At 41.8% G+C, this 18,735-nt stretch overlaps 1 protein-coding gene across 3 annotated transcripts in view; it reads right to left on the bottom strand.

Moving 5' to 3' along the window:
* Positions 1 to 18,735, bottom strand: part of PCDH15 (protocadherin related 15) — a 1,185,684-nt gene that overhangs the window by 758,445 nt on the left and 408,504 nt on the right. For all 3 annotated transcript variants that reach the window (XM_084845696.1, XM_084845694.1, XM_084845693.1), the window contains one exon: positions 14,342 to 14,477. The gene's annotated coding sequence lies outside the window, so the exon portion shown is untranslated. The remainder of the gene's footprint in view (positions 1 to 14,341; positions 14,478 to 18,735) is intronic.

Raw genomic sequence — 18,735 nt, 5'->3', positions numbered from 1 at the left:
TATACATTCATCTTCATATTTTTACAAACCAAAGAAACTTAACACTTAAAATATTTAATTCTATCAGTCTTTCTGGGCTTCGTTTTCCCTGCTTAATATACTGTACTAGTCGACAAACTTCTAAGGAACAATCTAACAATAACTCTGCATTTCCCATAATGCACACCACTCTAGATAAACTGCCTTCAGAAAGTTCAGGAAAAAAAACCCTCACTGGTAACTCCAAACATTCATTATTTTTACAATATTTACATTATGCCAAAAAAAGAGAGAGAAAGAGAAGAGATACAAAGGCAAATTGGGTTTTGCATGAAGCATAATGTCATTTATCATCCTGTACTGTCAAGTTTGTTCTGCATCTCTAATTCTTTGGTCCACTGTTCGAAATAAAACAGGCTTTGTTGATTGGTCTCATGTTCATCACTGATTGAAACACACTTTACTTCTTTTGCACACATATTACAGATATCAATATGCACAACAGAGAACACTCATGAACTAGCCCCTGTCCAAGCTTTCTTTAAAATATTTTCATTATAATACTCTTGTGTTTTCTAGCTATTTAAGATACCATTTTCATTAACTCTCAACTGTCCAATTTTGCTTTAGTAACGCAGTTAAGACTAGTGCTGGCATAACATTTTTGTAAGCCAGTCCTACTAATGTTTCCTTACAAGTAAGTTACAGTAAGTTAGAAGTAAGTAATGGGAGATATTTTCAAATAATATCCACAGCATTGCAGAATTCCTTTCCAGAATAATAATAATAATAATAGTAATAGTAATAATAATAATAGCAATAATAGTAATAGAGCAACTGGCTTTCCATGGAAAACTTCTTGTATAATGTTGTGGCTTTTTTTTCTTGAAGATGTTTCCCCCACCCCCTGGCTTGGAATGTACATGTTGCCACACCCACAAGGGCTGTGGTGGGAGCAGGAGGGAAACATTCAAAATGGCTGCAATCTTATCCAAAGAATTGTTGATATCTCTCAATTATCATCGTATAGCAACCATTCATTACTAATATTAATCATAATTTTGTGCTCTATAAATTTGGGCTAGGTCTGGATTTATAAGAACAGTGGTTAAAATGGTATGTACAGAAGAGGGGGCCTGATTTTGCATTTTTTAAAAATAGTAACTCAACAATGGCCTCAATCAAAATTTGGCTAGAAACCAATATTATAGAGCATGGAAGAACTGTCATTTCAGCTAGTGAAGAGGTTAATATCATTCAATTATTCAATCATTCAGTCATCAGAATGTAATCACCATTCAATGCATGGTTTCTAGCACTGGTTTGTTGCCACATTTTGCTTGAGGCCACTGCTGAGATGCAACTTGTATTTAAAAATTGCAAAAATATGGGGTTGTCCTTTTTCCACTTAGCATCTTAACAACTGTTCTTATTGATCCAAGGTGTCCTCCTCCTTCTTCTACCACAACACTTGTGAGTATGGCAACATGCAGATTCCAAACCATGAATGGCTCTTGTACAATCATAATGAGGGAGATATTGCTAATTTTCTGGACAGGGCTATAGCCATTTTGAACATCCCTCTCCTTCCCATAAATGCTGCACTTATGGGCATGGCAACATGTAGATTCTGAACCATACGGGAAACATCTTCAAGAAAAACCAAGAAATGCTGCAGTATTGTACCACAAACTTCCCACAGAACCCACAACTCTTACCAATTACTCCTTCACAAAGGACTCTATGTAATCTTTCACCATTTTGTGGTGAATCATTAGGAGGATATTTCTCTGATACAGGACAACATTCAGCAAATGGAATGCTAAATACTTTTCAGGGAGTTATACAGTCTTGGAAGAAAATATGTATATCCTTTATTTCTGAAAATATATTACATATTAAATTTGCTTTTACTGGTTGCAAAGTTCTGACTCAGTCTGGAAATTCAGGGGCACCAAAGAAAAATAGACACTTATGTGCCCAGTTATGGCAGGTTGGTCATAGCTAATTGCTTTTTTTAGTCCCACATCAGGGGTGAGTTTGAATAAACAATTATACAGATAAAACACAATTGGTGATCTGATATAGTACCAGAAAGGAAACAAGTCTGGTAGAATAGATGCACAATAATACAAGCATAATAATGCTTGAAAATAATTGATTATAGTGAAAATGAAGGGTGTGTTTTTTAAAGGCAAGAGGAGAAGAGGGGCTAGACATCTTACGGCTGCCCCCTCTTCTGGTTCTTCCCCCAACCTGATGGTTCCTGGCAGCCTTACCAGTCTGCCCTCGGGTCTGGTGGTGCTGCTGCTGAATGCCAGGTCGGCCCAAAATAAGACCTCCCTCATCCATGATTTGATTGTGGATGAGGGGGCTGACCTGGCATGTATTACTGAGACCTGGGTGGGGGAACTGGGAGGGGTCACTCTCTCCCAGCTGTGCCCTCCTGGGTACTCAGTGCAGCAGCAACACCGACTTGAGGGTCGGGGAGGGGGGGTTGCCGTGGTCTATAGGAATTCAATCTCCCTCTCCAGGCTTCCTGCTCATTCGAGTGCGGATCTTGAGTGTCTGTACCTTGTGTTGGGTACCCGGGACAGATTAGGGATTCTGTTGGTGTACCGCCCACCCCGCTGCCCATCGGACTCCCTGCATGAGCTGACGGAGGTGGTCTCGGACTTGGTGTTGAGGACCCCCAGGATGATGGTCCTGGGGGATCTCAACTTCCATGCCGAGGCCACTGTATCCGGGGCGGCTCAGGACTTCATGGCCGCCATGACAACCATGGGGCTGTCCCAACATGTCATCGGCCCAACGCATATAAAAGGACACACGCTTGATCTGGTTTTCTCGACTGGGCAGGAGGATGGTGATCTGAAAGTAGAGGAATTAACATCTGTCCCTTTGTCATGGTCAGATCACTTCCTGCTGAGGTTTAGACTTCTGGCGGCCTTTCCCCTCTGCAAGGGTGGGGGACCTATTAAAATGGTCCGCCCCCGGAGATTAATGGATTCCGATGGATTCCAGAGGGCTCTGGGGGATTTTCCTGCTGGTATGGCTGGTGCTCCTGTCGAAGCCCAGGTCGCTCTGTGGAATGCAGAGATGACTCAGGCGGTTGACACGATCGCACCCAAGCGACCTCTCCCTCTGAGCAGAGCCCGGCCAGCTCCTTGGTATACACCTGAGCTGAGGGCAATGAAGCAAGAGGGGAGACGGCTAGAACGCAGGTGGAGGAAAACTTGTGCTGAGTCTGACCGAACACAGGTAAGAGCCCACTATCGAGCCTACTCTGTGGCGGTGAGGGTGGCAAAGAGGCAGTTCTTTTCCACCAGCATTGCATCTTCTCAGTGTCGTCCAGCGGAGCTTTTCCGAGTGGTTCGCGGCCTGTTACATTCTGGGCCAGGGAGAGAGACGGTGGAACCCTCGGTAGCACGCTGTGACGAGTTTGCGCGGCACTTTGAGGATAAAGTCGCTCAGATTCGTCATGAATTGGACACCACCATTAATGCAGTTCCATTGGTAGAGGCGTTCAGAGCACCGTCTGGTCCAGTTTTATTGGATGAGTTTCAGTTACTGAGGCCTGAGGATGCAGACAAGGTGCTTGGCCAAGTCCGATCGACCACTTGTGTGCTTGACCCTTGCCCTTCATGGCTTATTAAATCAAACAAGGAGGGGTTGTCCGGCTGGGTCCAGGAGGTTGTAAATTCCTCCTTGAGAGAGGGAGTGGTGCCTGCTGCTTTAAAAGAGGCAGTAATTAGACCACTCCTGAAAAAGCCTAACCTGGACCCAGAGGATGTTAACAATTATAGGCCAGTGGCCAACATCCCCTTCCTGGGCAAGGTGCTTGAGCGGGTGGTTGTAGGACAGCTCCAGGCACTCTTGAATGAAACGGATTATCTAGATCCATTTCAATCGGGCTTCAGGCCTGGTTTTGGAACGGAAACTGCCTTGGTCGCCCTGTGGGATGACCTCTGCCGGGAGAGGGACAGGGGGAGTGCGACCCTGTTGATTCTCCTGGACCTCTCAGCGGCTTTCGATACCATCGACCATGGTATCCTTCTGGATAGGTTGTCTGGGTTGGGAGTTGGAGGCACTGCACTACAGTGGTTCCGCTCCTACTTGGATGGCCGATTCCAGAAGGTGGTGCTGGGGGATTATTGCTCTGTGCCATGGCAATTGTGCCATGGGGTTCCACAGGGCTCTATTCTATCCCCCATGCTGTTTAACATCTACATGAAACCGCTGGGGGAGGTTATCCGGAGGTGTGGGCTGAGGTGCCATCAATATGCGGATGACACCCAGCTCTACCTCTCTTTCTCATCAAAACCAGGTGAGGCAGTGGCTGTTCTGAACCAGTGCCTGGGCACGGTAATGGACTGGATGAGGGCTAATAAACTGAAACTCAACCCAGACAAGACGGAGGTACTGTTAGTGGGTGGTTCGTCTGCCTGGCTAGGTGATATTCAACCTGTTCTGGAGGGGGTTGCACTCCCCCTAAAGGATCAGGTTCGTAGTTTGGGGGTGCTCTTGGATCCAGAACTGTCACTTCAGGCACAGGTGAACTCAGTGGCACGGAGCACTTTTTATCAGCTTAGGCTGGTATACCAACTACGCCCTTATCTGGACAGAGATAGCCTAGCTACAGTTATCCATGCTCTGATAACTTCTCGTCTGGATTACTGCAATGCGTTATACGTGGGGCTGCCTTTGAAAACGGTCCGGAAACTTCAGCTGGTCCAAAATAGGGCAGCAAGATTGTTAACAGGGACTGGCCTGCGAGCTCATATTACGCCAGTACTTTTCCAGCTGCACTGGTTGCCAGTCCATTTCCGGGCCCGATTCAAAGTGCTGGTGTTAACATTCAAAGCCCTTAACAGCTTGGGGCCAGGTTACCTGAAGGATCGCCTCCTCCCATATGTGCCTGCCTGGACCTTAAGATCATCATCAGCGGCCCTTCTCCGTGAGCCCCTGCCAAAGGAAGTGAGGCGGGTGGCTACTAGGAGGAGGGCTTTTTCTGTTGTGGCACCCCGGCTCTGGAATGAGCTCCCTAGTGAGGTTCGCCTGGCGCCTACATTGTACTCTTTTCGGCGCCAGGTGAAGACCTTTTTATTTTCCCAGGCATTTTAGCTTTCTAAATTTTTATCTTTGCTGTTTTAAATCTGTATTTTAAACTCCTGTACTGCTGCTAGGTTTTATTGTGGTTGTATTGTTATATTGTGGTTTTAATGTTCTATATATTTTAAATTGTTTTATTGTGTGTTGTTTGGTTTTAGTTTTTGTGAACCGCCCAGAGAGCTTCGGCTATTGGGCGGTATAGAAATGAAATAAATAAATAAATAAATAAATATTTTCTAGTTGTCGCATGTCATCCTCTGACCTATCCAACCAGTGCTTCACTGCCATACATCTCTTGTCAGTTCCATCAATCAGACCCAAGATGACTTCTAAAACTCATTTATTTAAAAGAGTACATTGCCACCATAGGCTAGTTCTCACTGAGTTTCTAAACCTCCATCTGGGCTGTACCTCTTCATTCTGCAGGTGGGGATCACATAGTGGAATGTTCCACCATAAAAAACAAAAACCAGTTCCTGCATACAGAAAACTAGATGAGAGGGAGAAAGCTAGAAGGAATTTTTATATGGAATTGCATTCAGTCATGACAGTTCCCACCTACATTCTCAAGTGGCACAGCTCAGAAACTAGTTTATCATCTCAATGATAACTAGGCATCAGGCACAACTCTACTTAGGACCCTGCGACTGGAATAATCAGAAGAGACCCAATATCCAATATGCGGTGTTTAGAAAGAGACTGAATCGATCGCCTTATAGCAACCTTTTTTTTCTGCTTTAACTATAGAGAGCATGCCCGTCAGGCAGGTTTTTACAGGTTTTTACAGCTTTGCTTTGATTGCTCTTGTAGCTGAAATCTATAGCTTTAGTACACAGGGACAATCTGTTATCCAGCCCTTAGGGAGAACCTCATGCTGTGACAATACATTTTATCTTCTTAATCTCTTAAATTACACAAAACTAACAAAAAGGCAGCAAATTCTGTAGAATAACTTCCTTTTTAAGGACCCCACTTGTGAGCACTGCAATTTGTTAAAATATTTAAACTTTCAGTAAAAATAACAGCTTCTTTCATGTAACCACAGGTAGGAAATATATATGGAAAATTTTATTAAGTCACACTTCCTGTGTCAGAATAGATTCATTTTAGTACTTTTTTGTTCTGTAAAAAGCCTTGGAGATCACAGGCATCATCTGTTAAGATGATAAAGAAGTCCATTGCTCCTTTATCCCAAAATACCTGCAAATATTTCAAGACCTTATCAACAGCAAAGCTTTAACCAAACGGTTGTAGGCCGAGCTGTTGCTACATTTTTCTATTTACAACTTAAACACTAATTGGGTCTGCTGTTGCTTTTTTCACTCTCTTAAGATTAAGGCTCTCCTCCTCTGCACCCATAGACAGCGACGAGCTCAGAGGATGTGATCAGACCATGGATCTTTCCCCTCCCAGCCACCACAAAAAGGTCAGCAGTGGCTCCTTTTTCCAAGGTCACAACAGGAAGAGAAAGAGGATGGGGAGGCTGGAAAGGGAGCATGTTGGTGGGAGGGAAGGGAGGTGGAGAGGCCAGGATCTGCAGGATCCTAAAGCCTCTCTGTTCCTGCCCCGCTCCCAGGAAGATAAGCAACTTAGAGAGCAATCCTACGGTCCTTGGGATGGTGTCTCAGGGACAATAGAAATGCTTGGAAAACCCCTTCCAAAGTCAGAGACAGTGATCTGACCTCAGAAAGGGAAGTTGGAGATCTCACCCCGCCCCCTCACCCTCACAGCAAGTGTGGAAAGAACCGTGCCAGCTGCCCTCTGAGGTCGACCTTGGGAGGAGGAGGAAAGAGGGCATTCTGGTGAGCGGGGGGACCGGAGAGGTCAGGATATGTGATATCCTGAGCCTCCTCCAGCCTCCCTCCCTCTCCCTCCAAAGTGCCCGCACTAGATGGGCCTCTAAGCCTGTCTAGTGAAAATCCCCAAAGAGGGTGAATGGGGAGGCGAAGATTGCCTCCACCAGTCCTCCCACCCTGCTGGCTTCAGTTCAGAGATATGAGCAGCAGTCCACAGGAATATTGGAAACCCCCAAGTATGGAGGTTTCCAAGCAGTGGGGGCGTAATCAATAGGATTGCTCCTTTAGACAGGCTTAGAGGCCCGTCTAGCTAAAAAGACTTTTAAAGGAGGACAGCGAGGCTATATATGCCTCTGCTGTTTTTCTCACCCTGCACAGTTCTTGCTGGCAGGGCACTGAATAGGTAGACCATCTGCCTAAAAAGTGGAAATCCTTTAGGACTATGCTCTAAATTTCTTTTATTGAGACTCAGGGAAAAAGATGACATTATGTGGCTGTTTTATGCTCTGATAACATTCTTGTTCAAACTAAAGTAATAAACTTTAATGCTATATATTTTTTCTAACTTCCAATTTATGTTTTAACAAACAAAACTGATTGTGAAACAGAAGAGAGAGGGAAGTACTTTATCTTCATTAGCTTAAATCAGAATGCCCTTCAAGAAAAATGAGATGTAAAAGCATATAAATGTTAAATTTCCTGTTTCTTAATTGGCATATTCAGCTTGTAAATATACTTTCTAAACCGATTACTTCATTGCGGAAGTGCTGAACACAACTTTGTACTACAGACATAGATGTACAGCCATTGTACATGATAAGGATTAACGGGCATTAGATCTTTATAGAAATAATGTAGTAGAACACTGCCAGACAGTTGTAGATGCATGAATTACGTATCTTCTGCAAACTTTTATAACTTAAAAGGCATAGTGAAGTCAAATCTTATGTCCTCATGTGCCTGTCAAGGGCTCCTTGGAGGCCTCCTCTCAGTCTAATCCAGTAGCCAAGTCCAGACACAGACAAAGGGATTCTTTTCAAAGCTTTATTCCTCTTTTACAACTTAACAACTCTACCGTTAGCAACGAGATATGAGCAGCAGAATGCCCTAAGTTGGAACAGTTGGTCCCCGTTTGAAAGGGAATTACTGGCAGACCCCTGAACTTAAGGACTAGGGAGAGTCCCTCCCCTTTTCCCTTGGATCCTCTGGACGCAGCCGTTGTTTGCGCGCCAACCGGGCACCACGCCTCCTTTCTGCGCCCTCCATTTGGCGCCGCTCTCTGCGTCAGCGTCGCGCATCCATCAAGTCTGCTTCCCGCGCTCTGTCACTCCCAGGACTGCTATCTAAGCTAGGAATGCTGGTGGGAGGAATCTCCATCAGCTGTTGGCCCTGGGAAAAAGGAGCGCGCTCCTCTCCCAGGAGCGACTCCTCTTCCTCAGAATCAGAACTACTCTGGGATTCCATGGGCTCAGTGTCCACCCTGACAGTGCCATCCACAATACAGTTCAGGAAAATGCATCTCTCTTATTTAATACGATATGGGCAGTGAAGTCAATGTGAACTTTGAATTTTGGAATATGAGCAGGCACAGCACTTAATTTGTTTCAGTTTATGATAATATGGAGTCACCATTCACTCAAGAATACTGGGGATAATGTTAACAAATGAGTTGGCTAATTTTTTATTTTTATTCATTCTTCCAGCAAACAAAATGCTTGAGGTAGCGTGCAATTAAAAATATCGTAAAGCCTTCACAAATGAATCACATTAAAACCAAGGCATCAGCTGTGTTAATGCACTACAGGAAATCATCTGCTGTTGATAGCACTACTAGGGAGGGGGTTTCAAAGAGTAGGTGCCACAACAGAGAAGCCTCCCAAAGGTCGCGATCGGATATGGACGTGAGTTGGAATGAGCTTTGAGGTAGAAATAGAAGGACTTTGATGAGCTTGAGTTTTGCTGATTCACACATCCATGTATCAAACTCCATCCAAAGTAGTGACTAGTGTTACTAATAGAGTCTGTTCCAAATCTGGGCCTGAACCACCATCCAGAAAACTCTAGAACCCATGGAGCTGCCTCACCACTACTTGCTCATATGCCTTGCCAAATAAGGAGGTTTGAAAACAAATAAAGTTGCTCATACCAGATGGGTGGAGGAAAAGCTTTTTGCTGCAGAGCCTCATTCATGATAGAAATGAGTTAAAGATCTCCCAATTGGCCTTTCATTGGCCAAGATGGTCAGGTCAAGCGGCCAGCTAGTAGGGTGTACTTCTCCGGTGATACATCCATATCCCCAGGCAACAATAAATGTCCATGAAAAAACTGGACCAGCAAATTATAGGTAACTCTGTTCCAATGTATTTTAACCACTTCCTGTCCTGCAGTTCTATCATGGAACCATTTTCTCTCCTGCTTTACGGTTTTTGAAGAAAATAATCTGGATGATGAGAAATCACTGGATCGTTCCATAAGGCCCTCATGGATTTCCCCCAGAAGTCAAGCTGCACACAGATGGTGTGGTGCACATTGTGATACAGAACTCTTCTTAGTCCAATTAAAGAGAGTAGGGCTGTGCTCTTGTCCCCATCCCAATTTATCATGGCTTTCCTAGCCCCATCCTGAGTATGGGTGTTTGCAATGGGGAAGCCTATGCTTATAGGCTTCCATGGGAGCTGGAGGCCCAGTCAGACAGGATTCCAGCTTCCACAGAGTTCTATACACATAGGCTTCTCCACTGTAGATATCCGTGCTCAATACATAGACATCAGAGGTGGGGAAGCTATGCAATGTCAGGGTCAAGGACAGATATATGACCTTGCTGCCCCTTCAGTTGAATGGAGCCCTTTCAATCAAAGTAATGTGTGTACAACCATTGTTTCAGGTTTTCTTGGAATTATTACCTACCCTTCCTCTTTTACATGAATGCACAGAACAATACATATGAGGAGCTTCCATGCATACTCAAACTCTATTGCCTAACTTTCTGAGAGTGTTTGAAAGACTCTTGTTCAGCTTGATGACCCCTTCAATGACCTTTAAAAACCTATGGGACTTTGCGTATGGCTCCAAAAGGCCTCATTGGATTAATTTTAATGGTTTATACCACAGAAAGCTGTGTAATGAGTTTGCACATGCTCCTCAGGGGCATTACTACATAAATGCCCAGAAATCTAGGACAGTTTCTGTCCTAGATTAGTACAAAAGAGAGAATACATAATTTATCAAAATTTCATCATGATGTGGCTAATATATATATATATTTATATATATATACACACATACACATACATACATATACATACACACACACACACACACACACACACACACTAAAAAGCTCCAGGAAGCTTCTGCTTCAGTGCCTGTTCTTTCCATTCTGATTGAATCTGGAACTTTAAAACAGTTAACATGAGTGTATCTAACAAAATCTTCAGGGCATTTCACACTTCAGAACCCCCAAAGTTCTTCAAAGTTTGCTCACATACAGCCAAACAGGGAAAACAATATTTTTAAGTAGTTTGCTACAAAGTAGGTCCATCATTGTCTCAGTTTCACTTATCTAAATAAGATACCTAATTATCTGAAGTCACTGAAGACTTATGGCGTTGCAATATTGTGTAAAAACAGATTTTTGTGTGTGTGTTTTAGTTTTTAGTTTTAGCAGCACTAGCATTTTGATAATCAAGAAATAGGTAGGTCCCGCCCAAAAGGAACTCACAATCAACAGTGAAAAAGACAACAGAAGAAGGGAGGAACACAATGAACATGACATAATCTTACTTTTGTTTACTGAACTCTTATTGTCCACATGTTTTTGGCATCCTGCAGATAGCTCAGCTACATAGGACAAACACATGGCAATAGTGATTAACTGAATTCAGTTCTGGGTGCCACATTATAAGAAGGACACTGACAAACTGGAGCGTGTCCGGAGAGGGGTGACTAGAATGGTGAAGGTTTGAAAACCAAGTCTTAAGAGGGATGGTTGAAACAGCTGGGTATGTTTAGCCTGCAGAACAGAAGATTAAGGGGAGACATGCTAGTGGTCTTCAAATATCTGAAGGCCTGTCATGTAGAAGAGAGAGGACTTGTTCTCTATTGTTCCAGAAGACAGGGCTAGAACTGATGGGTGGAAATTGCAGGGAAGCAGATTGGGGGTAATCATTAGGAAAAACACTTTGTGACAGTAAGAATTGTTTGACAGTGGAACAGACTGCACTGGGAGGCTGTGGACTGTTCTTTGCAGGAGATATTTCAGCAGAGGTGGGAACTCTATGATAGAATGACAAATGCATGCTTATTACACTCTTCCATTGACAAATATGGATTCTGAAAACTGAAAGGGCAGGCATCTGATAGATGTTTCAATATCTTTGGTAGATCAAATTACCCTTCTTAACCATGTACAAATCTGTAAGGATATCAATATAAAGGCTACACTGTGGATCACAATGAACATGCACTATAGCATGTAATGCACAAAGGTACATTTATACAGTGGGGGGTTCCAGATGAGGCCTTTACTGTGCAATCACCTTGCCCCAAATACAGACTTCGCAGGGGGTCAAGACAACGTCATCTGCCATTTGTAACACGGCTGTATTTCCCTGCTGCTGCTTCTGTTTTTCTAGCCACATATGGAGGGAAAGACAAAATAGCTGCACAGGGCCTTTTGACTGGTAGCACTAGAAGCTGGAAGCATCTGGTGTGATTTCAGCAAGTGCACTTCTCTTGTGCAGATGTCAGTATTCAACTTCCTTTTTATATGCCTAAAGCGTTGATTTTCACATATAATATATCGATGAAATAAGCCTATGGTCTTATTTTAATATATCAATGAAATAAGCCTACGGTTTTCAAAATGCATTTGGCTGGTCTGCAAAAGAAAACGTATCTTGCATAGCGTCAGAGATTTGACACTTTAGTGCCCAGAGTGATGAAAACACTAATGAGGTTAGTCTTTTTCTTTCACTTGCATAATCCATTCTTCAAAGATTTTCCAGGCTAGGCTTATGGTTCACATTAGATAATTTCACCTTTAGTCTCTGTCATAGGAAAGGGTCATTTCCCCCCCACAGAATCATGGAATTGGATGTGTAGCAAGGGATCAGCTCCTATCCTAAAACAGGGTATCTCATGCAGTACAGAGAGATGTGATGTGACTCTTCCATTTACATTGACTGTAAAAATCCCCAAATGCTGGATATGTGTCCACTCACAAAGTGGCTGAGCTCCGCCCAATTTGGATGGCACATTCCTTCTATTTTTCATGACACAGTAGTGTCACAGTAAAGTGGAAGCTTAGCACAAAATTATTGATATGTCAATCACGTTTGAGATTCTTAATTGGCTCCCTTTCTTCTTCCTCCTCCTCCTCCCAAAAGCAGCATTTGTTTCCATGCTAAGCAGTGACAGCAACTTGGACTGTCACTGAATCTTCCTCCTTAGGAAGATCCACTTCATGACTGAGAAACAGTGACAGTGGCTATATAGATTCAATTTAAAATCTAAGAGCAGCGAAGAAAAGACATTTCGTCTCTCCTAATAAGTATCCTTCTAGGAGGATGTTGCTTTTAAAAATTGCTTAATCAAGGTGTCCTGTAGCTGTATTATTGCTGTCAGTTATTGCTTTTCCAGATGGGCTGGCTGAAAAGTTCTGATGTATCTCAGATCTGGTACTGGCTTTATAAATAGGATTTCTCATGGGACTTCACCAACATCAGTCACGCAGTCTCCTGGCTGTGAGTAAAGACACTGTGGCAAAGGCAGAGTTGACACCAGCTACGATGTAGATTGATTCAACCAAGCAAAAGGTTATGCATAGCAAATAATGACCCAGTTCAAATTTTCTTTCTCATTTCATAAATCAGGGACTGGAGGTGGAGCCTACAGCAAGGTTGTTACCACACTCCAAGCCATAGTCCTCACCACATCCCACAAGCATCTTCAGAGCAACCAAAACTTACTTAGAGATGCTCATTTGCATTTTCTTAAAATGCAGTTACATCAGACAACATTTGTTTCAAAGTTAAATTCTGAAAAGCAATTTGAATGATTTCTCATCTGCCTCAGATTTGCACAGAAGGAACTTCTAAAAGATAAAGGACACATCATCATCATTCTGAAAATGAATCTGCCGTCCAAAATCACATTAGTGTTGTTCATTCTCCTTTGCAGAAATGAGAACATAACTCACTTGCAGTGGTAGAATCTTTACAGAGGAAACACCATAAAATTTTCGATATCCTCTAGGGCAAATGTCTGCATTGGAAAGATAGTGAAGAATTATAGGATACATGAACCTTGAGCAACCTCCTCCTTGATGCTATGTAATTACCTGCCATCCACTAAGGCAGTAGTAACTATAAAAATTCATTGTTTCATTGGACTCAGTGGACACAGCCCATTTGGGAGTGTTCCAAAGCTCTAAAGAACAATTCCTCTTTAAAGAGCCAATGTTTTAAACCTAGAAAAAATACTGATGCATTTAACAAATAAAACATAATCATTACAGGGGAAATAAAATTGCATCCAAGCAATACCCTGAATCACATTTTTGATAAGCTCTTTACATTTAGCTGTTTGGTATGATTAGGCATTGCTTTGCTATGTCTGCATAAATATATAAAAATATTTGTCAATGGATAAATAATAGCCATGTTTTGTCAGTGATAAATTCTGTAATCAAGAGAGAGATATCATTAAAGTAATATATGAGGACAACTTAAAATGAACTTGTAAGTTTAGCCTGGAAAAAACAAACAAACAAACATGAACTGGGGGTAGAATGAAAAGAGACAGCATCTGGATGTTTCTAAGTTTCCAGGAAAGAATATAGAGAGTTATTCCTCTCCCTACTGCCACAAACAGTAATTCTAATGTAACAAGTTTATACAACATTTTAATAAAATCATCCTGGATATGACAGTACTTGTCTAACAGAAGAAGCTGCCTACGAAAGATGTGCATTTAATGATTAGTTAGGAATATCTTAGGTCTGGCTAGGGTCTTTTCAAATCAACAGTTCTCTAATTTTCAGGGGGGAAAGGTAAATAGAACATTCTTCAGACATAATTCAATCTTGGGGCTCATGACAGTACTAAGGTGCTTTTGTTGTTGCTTGAGGTTACACAGCATTGGCTATTTATTCCCTACTGGAAATTTGCCTGTTCTGTCAAAGCAACATGAAGTACTAGTAATCTAACCTATCTTGTCATGCAGAAACACAATTCATTTTATATTGCTCTTACTACTTCAATCTCAAGTACTTCATGAGATTCAAGAACTCTCAGTCTCACTAATCTCTCTCTCTCTCTCTCTCTCTCTCTCCACACACACACACCCCTACCTTTTGGTCCACAATCACATGCCATGTCTCATTTTGTTCAATCAGTTTGGCAATAACATGCTACTCTACAACTAAGTCATAAAACAAGGATAATCAAGATTACCCTCAGTTCATTCCCATTTTGCCTGTGTTGCTGCAGTTGTCAAGATAAACAGGTGATTTGGTGAGGCTGTTGGTCCATTTTGGTCCATTTTGGTTGAAAAGCCCCAGTGCTGCTTATTCCCCTGAAGGCACAGTTCCTGGAAAGATAAGAAACGTAGAATTCATGATGTTGGTGATGAAAGAAAATAGTGGAACAATAATATAACATTGTGTGGGAAGTATTGAGCTTGCTCTACATAAGGGCCATTTCAATGGAGACCTAGAAAAACTTTTGTCAACAAACTGCAAGTTATAAGCTGGCAATTCAGCTGGCTTAAGAAACTTTTAAAAGGAGGTTGATGAGTATGTTACACATCAGTCTGGGTACAACTGCAAACTGAAGGAGTAATAAATTACAATTGAATAGATAGTGACAAATAATATAATTACAACAGAGAAGGTGGCAATGAAATCATCAGAATCAACACCACTTTGATTTGTGTGCCACTTTCCTAGATAAATGTAAAAAGCAGCTCACCACAGAAGAACACCAATATGAGAATACGTCTACAATGAACAGCTTACTAAGAATTCATTTTAAAACATATTATAACACAAATAAACAACACAAATAGACAACTTATTTCAATAATGCTAACATAACTTTTGAAATTCATTATAAAATAGGCAATATCAATAATTAAAATATGTAAGAATAAGTATCCAAAGTCAAGAAGGATTTCCTACTTTCTCATGTCCTGGAACCCTGTACAGTCATGCCCCCTGAACTGTCCCATCCAAGCACAAGGGTCAAACTTTGATCCTTTCAAGCATGTATGTCAATTACTAGTTGTGTCTTCCTCACAAGTTGGGAGGTCGTTGTGGTGGCCATAAGGGGCATGGCCAACTAGAGAAGAAAGCTACATTGTAACCTTCATTCCTTTTAGCTTGTGAATGGAATATTCAAAATGAGAAATGTGTCCTCAGTGTTTCTTATTGACATTATATTGATTGATTTATTGCATTTACATGTATTTATTTACATTTCTTACATTTCTTTATTTTTTATCACTGTCTCCCTGGAGATGACCATTCTGTCCTGGATGTTATTATATTATGACCTTTTATTCACTTTCTGCCTCATCTCTTTCTAATAACTACAAAAGCTAGAAAACCATGCAGTGTGACTGATGAATAATGAATCATGCCTCAATGTAGAAAACTGAACTGAGTGATACTGAGTCTTATCCACTATCTGACAGGCATATGAAAATGACTAACGTGTGGCGGGAACTTCTACCAATGAGAATGAGGAGAGGCCTGCCCCAGATATCACAGGAGGAGGAAACCAGCACATTGGAATGTGAAGGGAATCAATCCCAGGACTTCCTTGAAGGAGGAGACCCAACACTTGGCTTTCCCCCCCCCCCCCAGATCTGGCACAGTCAATGGCACCAATAGGAAGCCTCTCTCCCGGAGGATTTTCAAACAATCCTAATCTCTCACTTCTGAGTGAACCTCAGCTGGGGTGGCATAAGGTAAACAAAGGAGACTATTTCCTTTTGTTATAAGCTGGGGCTACACACTAGGGCTCTGAGCCTTTTAAGATCTGCCAGTTCTCAGCTGGGGATGAAGCTAGAGGGTATAAAAAACTGAAACACTGTTTAAGGGCTCAGCTGAGCCTCAGCCTTTGCTTAGTCATTATTCCAGATCTCGCAGAACCCGCTGTTTGATTCTGCCTATTGCTGACATGGGTTACCTCCTTCACAACAAGCAGTGCATCTTTGAAGGCCACTAACCCTGCTCCGGATCCCATAGTTATCTAAGTGCTAGTTCTCACAAACAGATCAATCTAAGAAATTATATTATTTTACCTATTATATATCCCATTTTATTACATTACATTACATATACAACATTTCCATAGTGCCTTTTGGCTCTAAAAAGAGTCCCCAAGGTTAACAACAATAAAATACCAATACAATTAACAAGAGCATTCATACCAACATTTAACCCCCCCCCCCCCAATAGGTAAAATTGAAACACATTAAAAGTCTTGTATAAGAAATAAGTCTTGGAATGTGCCCTTAACTGCCTGCCTAAAGGATAACAGAGAGGGTACCAGGCCCTTCACTGGAAAGAAGCCCTACAATTGGGGCACTGCCACAGAAAAGTGTCTGTCCCGTGTCCCTACCGATCACACATGCATTGGTGGTGGAACGTAGTCCAAGGTCCCAGAAGGGCAGGTTCATGTGAGAGGAAGGGAGTGATCCTTGAAATATCCCAGTCCCAAGTTATTTAGGGTTTTATAGGTAATAGCCAGCACCTTCAATTGGGCCTTGAATTATAAAACAAACTTTAAATAAACCACATGTGTAAACAATAAAAACCAGAAGAACTGGAAATGCATTTTTAAAAGGTATTTATTGTTTTATACTGTTTAAATTGATTTTAGCTGTACATTGCCCTGAGATCTTAATGATATAGAGTGGGATAGAAATGTTATAAATAAACAAACAAACAAACAAACGCAGCTGAATAAAGTCAATTCAAACCAGAGTTTAAAAGAGATGAGGTAATATATACCTCTTTCTGCTCTGTACCACTTCAGACAGCAGGTTGGGGCTCACTGAAGAACACTGTTTAAAGAAAGGTATGGTATTGCTCTTATATAACGTTGCTGTAAAAATGCAGATATGCAAGTTTGGATTAAAAACAAATACTATGTTTGGAGGAAATAAAGTGTATGGAAGACAGTCAAACCTACAATCAATACGATTTTGAGTGAGAAAATATATTTTCCTTTAGTACTTATCCCCCACCCCCCACTCTCACACACACACTCTGGGTTCTCCCTCCCCCTCTCACACACACACTCTAGGACATGTTAATCCAAACACTTAATTCAAGTTAAAACATGCACTTTAGGTCTTTAATACTCTTTAAATTCAGTACCTTTCCATACTGAGAATAAGTTTTCACATCCATCTTCATTCAGTGACTGCAATATCAAATGACTTGCATGTGTCGTCAAAAAACACAGAAAGAATGTTTATATCGCCTCATGCACAATGTGTTTCAGCAGTGCATTTTAACCATGCCAGGGACATCTCTCTCTCTCTCTCTCTCTCTCTCATAGTTCAGTGAGTGGTAAAACCAGTGTGGTCAAATTGTCTTTAGCCTCTTCACACAATCAGCTAATCACACCAAACTTGCTGGCCATCAGAATGTTGTTCCTGTTCCTTGGAGTCCCCAAAGCAGGAAAACAGGTGGGACTGCCTGTCATCTATTTTCCTGTAGGTATTTTGTCAGGGCTCTCTACTGTGAACTTGAGTCAGAAGGTTGCCATTTGGATAATAAGGAAATATTTTTCTTCTGCTAACATTTGGGGTAGATTTTAAAATTTATTTCTATCCTTTCCTCGCATTTTGTAAAGAATCGCAGCACTACTGTTTGGTCAGTCCATCACAGGAACTGCACCTTAGCTGTTAATTGTTTCCAGCAATTCTTAGATATTAGAAGGCAATCTTAGTACCTAGGAAATATTCCTCTTTGTTCAAGATCAAATGATCTGCATGCCACCAGAAGGATGTGGTGTCTAGCTGGGAAACTGAATAGCCTGGACATTTGAGTTGTAATTGCCGGTGGGAATTGATGTGGCAGTATCTTCTTCTTGCCTTTGCATGATTCCTGGGATTGCCATTGGTAAGATATAGCCAGGTGGCTATTTAGTGGCATGCCTTTGGGCCTGTGTAAATGGGAGTCTGGATGAAGCTGAAATGGAAAAATAGGTCTTTCCCTGTTGAACAAGCTAGAACATTGGACTGGACTGAAGCACAGGTGATGGTGAGGTTTTCTCCATGTTGTCAGAATACTGTTGATTGGACAGTTCATTTGGGTTGATAAATATTTGTTTATTAATACACTGATGTTGTAATGATGATGGCCCCATTTAACTCCAGTATCATCTCTGTCTGTCCATTTGTGTTCCAGGTCTCTTGTCTTCCAAGTCCAACACTGGTGCACTAGACCAATCGGACTCACATCTACAAAAGAGCTACCTCTCTAATGCAGAAGTTAAACCATATGCTTAGGAAAGATAAGGAAAACAACCCGTTCATATTTTTTGTTCTCTCCTCTTAAGATGTAATCTGCTTTCATTAATGTTTTAGTGAGGTCTTGTCGAACACTGTTTGAAAACAACAAATGCTGCTTTGGGGGCTTGTATAGCTCTGGCAGTTATTTGCATCGGCACTGTTTAATCAATGCTAATGAGTGTCTTATATCTAAAAGCGTTTATACTTAAGCATAAAGACATTATAGCCACCAACTGGATGCAATTAGTCTCCCAAGACCATTAATAGGGTTATTATTTAACTATGCTAACAATGTAGATTATCATGATTTAGGATAAGA

The sequence above is a fragment of the Heloderma suspectum genome, chromosome 3, assembly GCF_057233095.1.
Source record: "Heloderma suspectum isolate Gila_16-S chromosome 3, 16-S_ref, whole genome shotgun sequence".
Classification (NCBI taxonomy): domain Eukaryota; kingdom Metazoa; phylum Chordata; class Lepidosauria; order Squamata; family Helodermatidae; genus Heloderma; species Heloderma suspectum.
The sequence above is the reverse complement of the archived record's forward strand: the minus strand, read 5'-3'. Positions and strand labels throughout refer to the sequence as shown.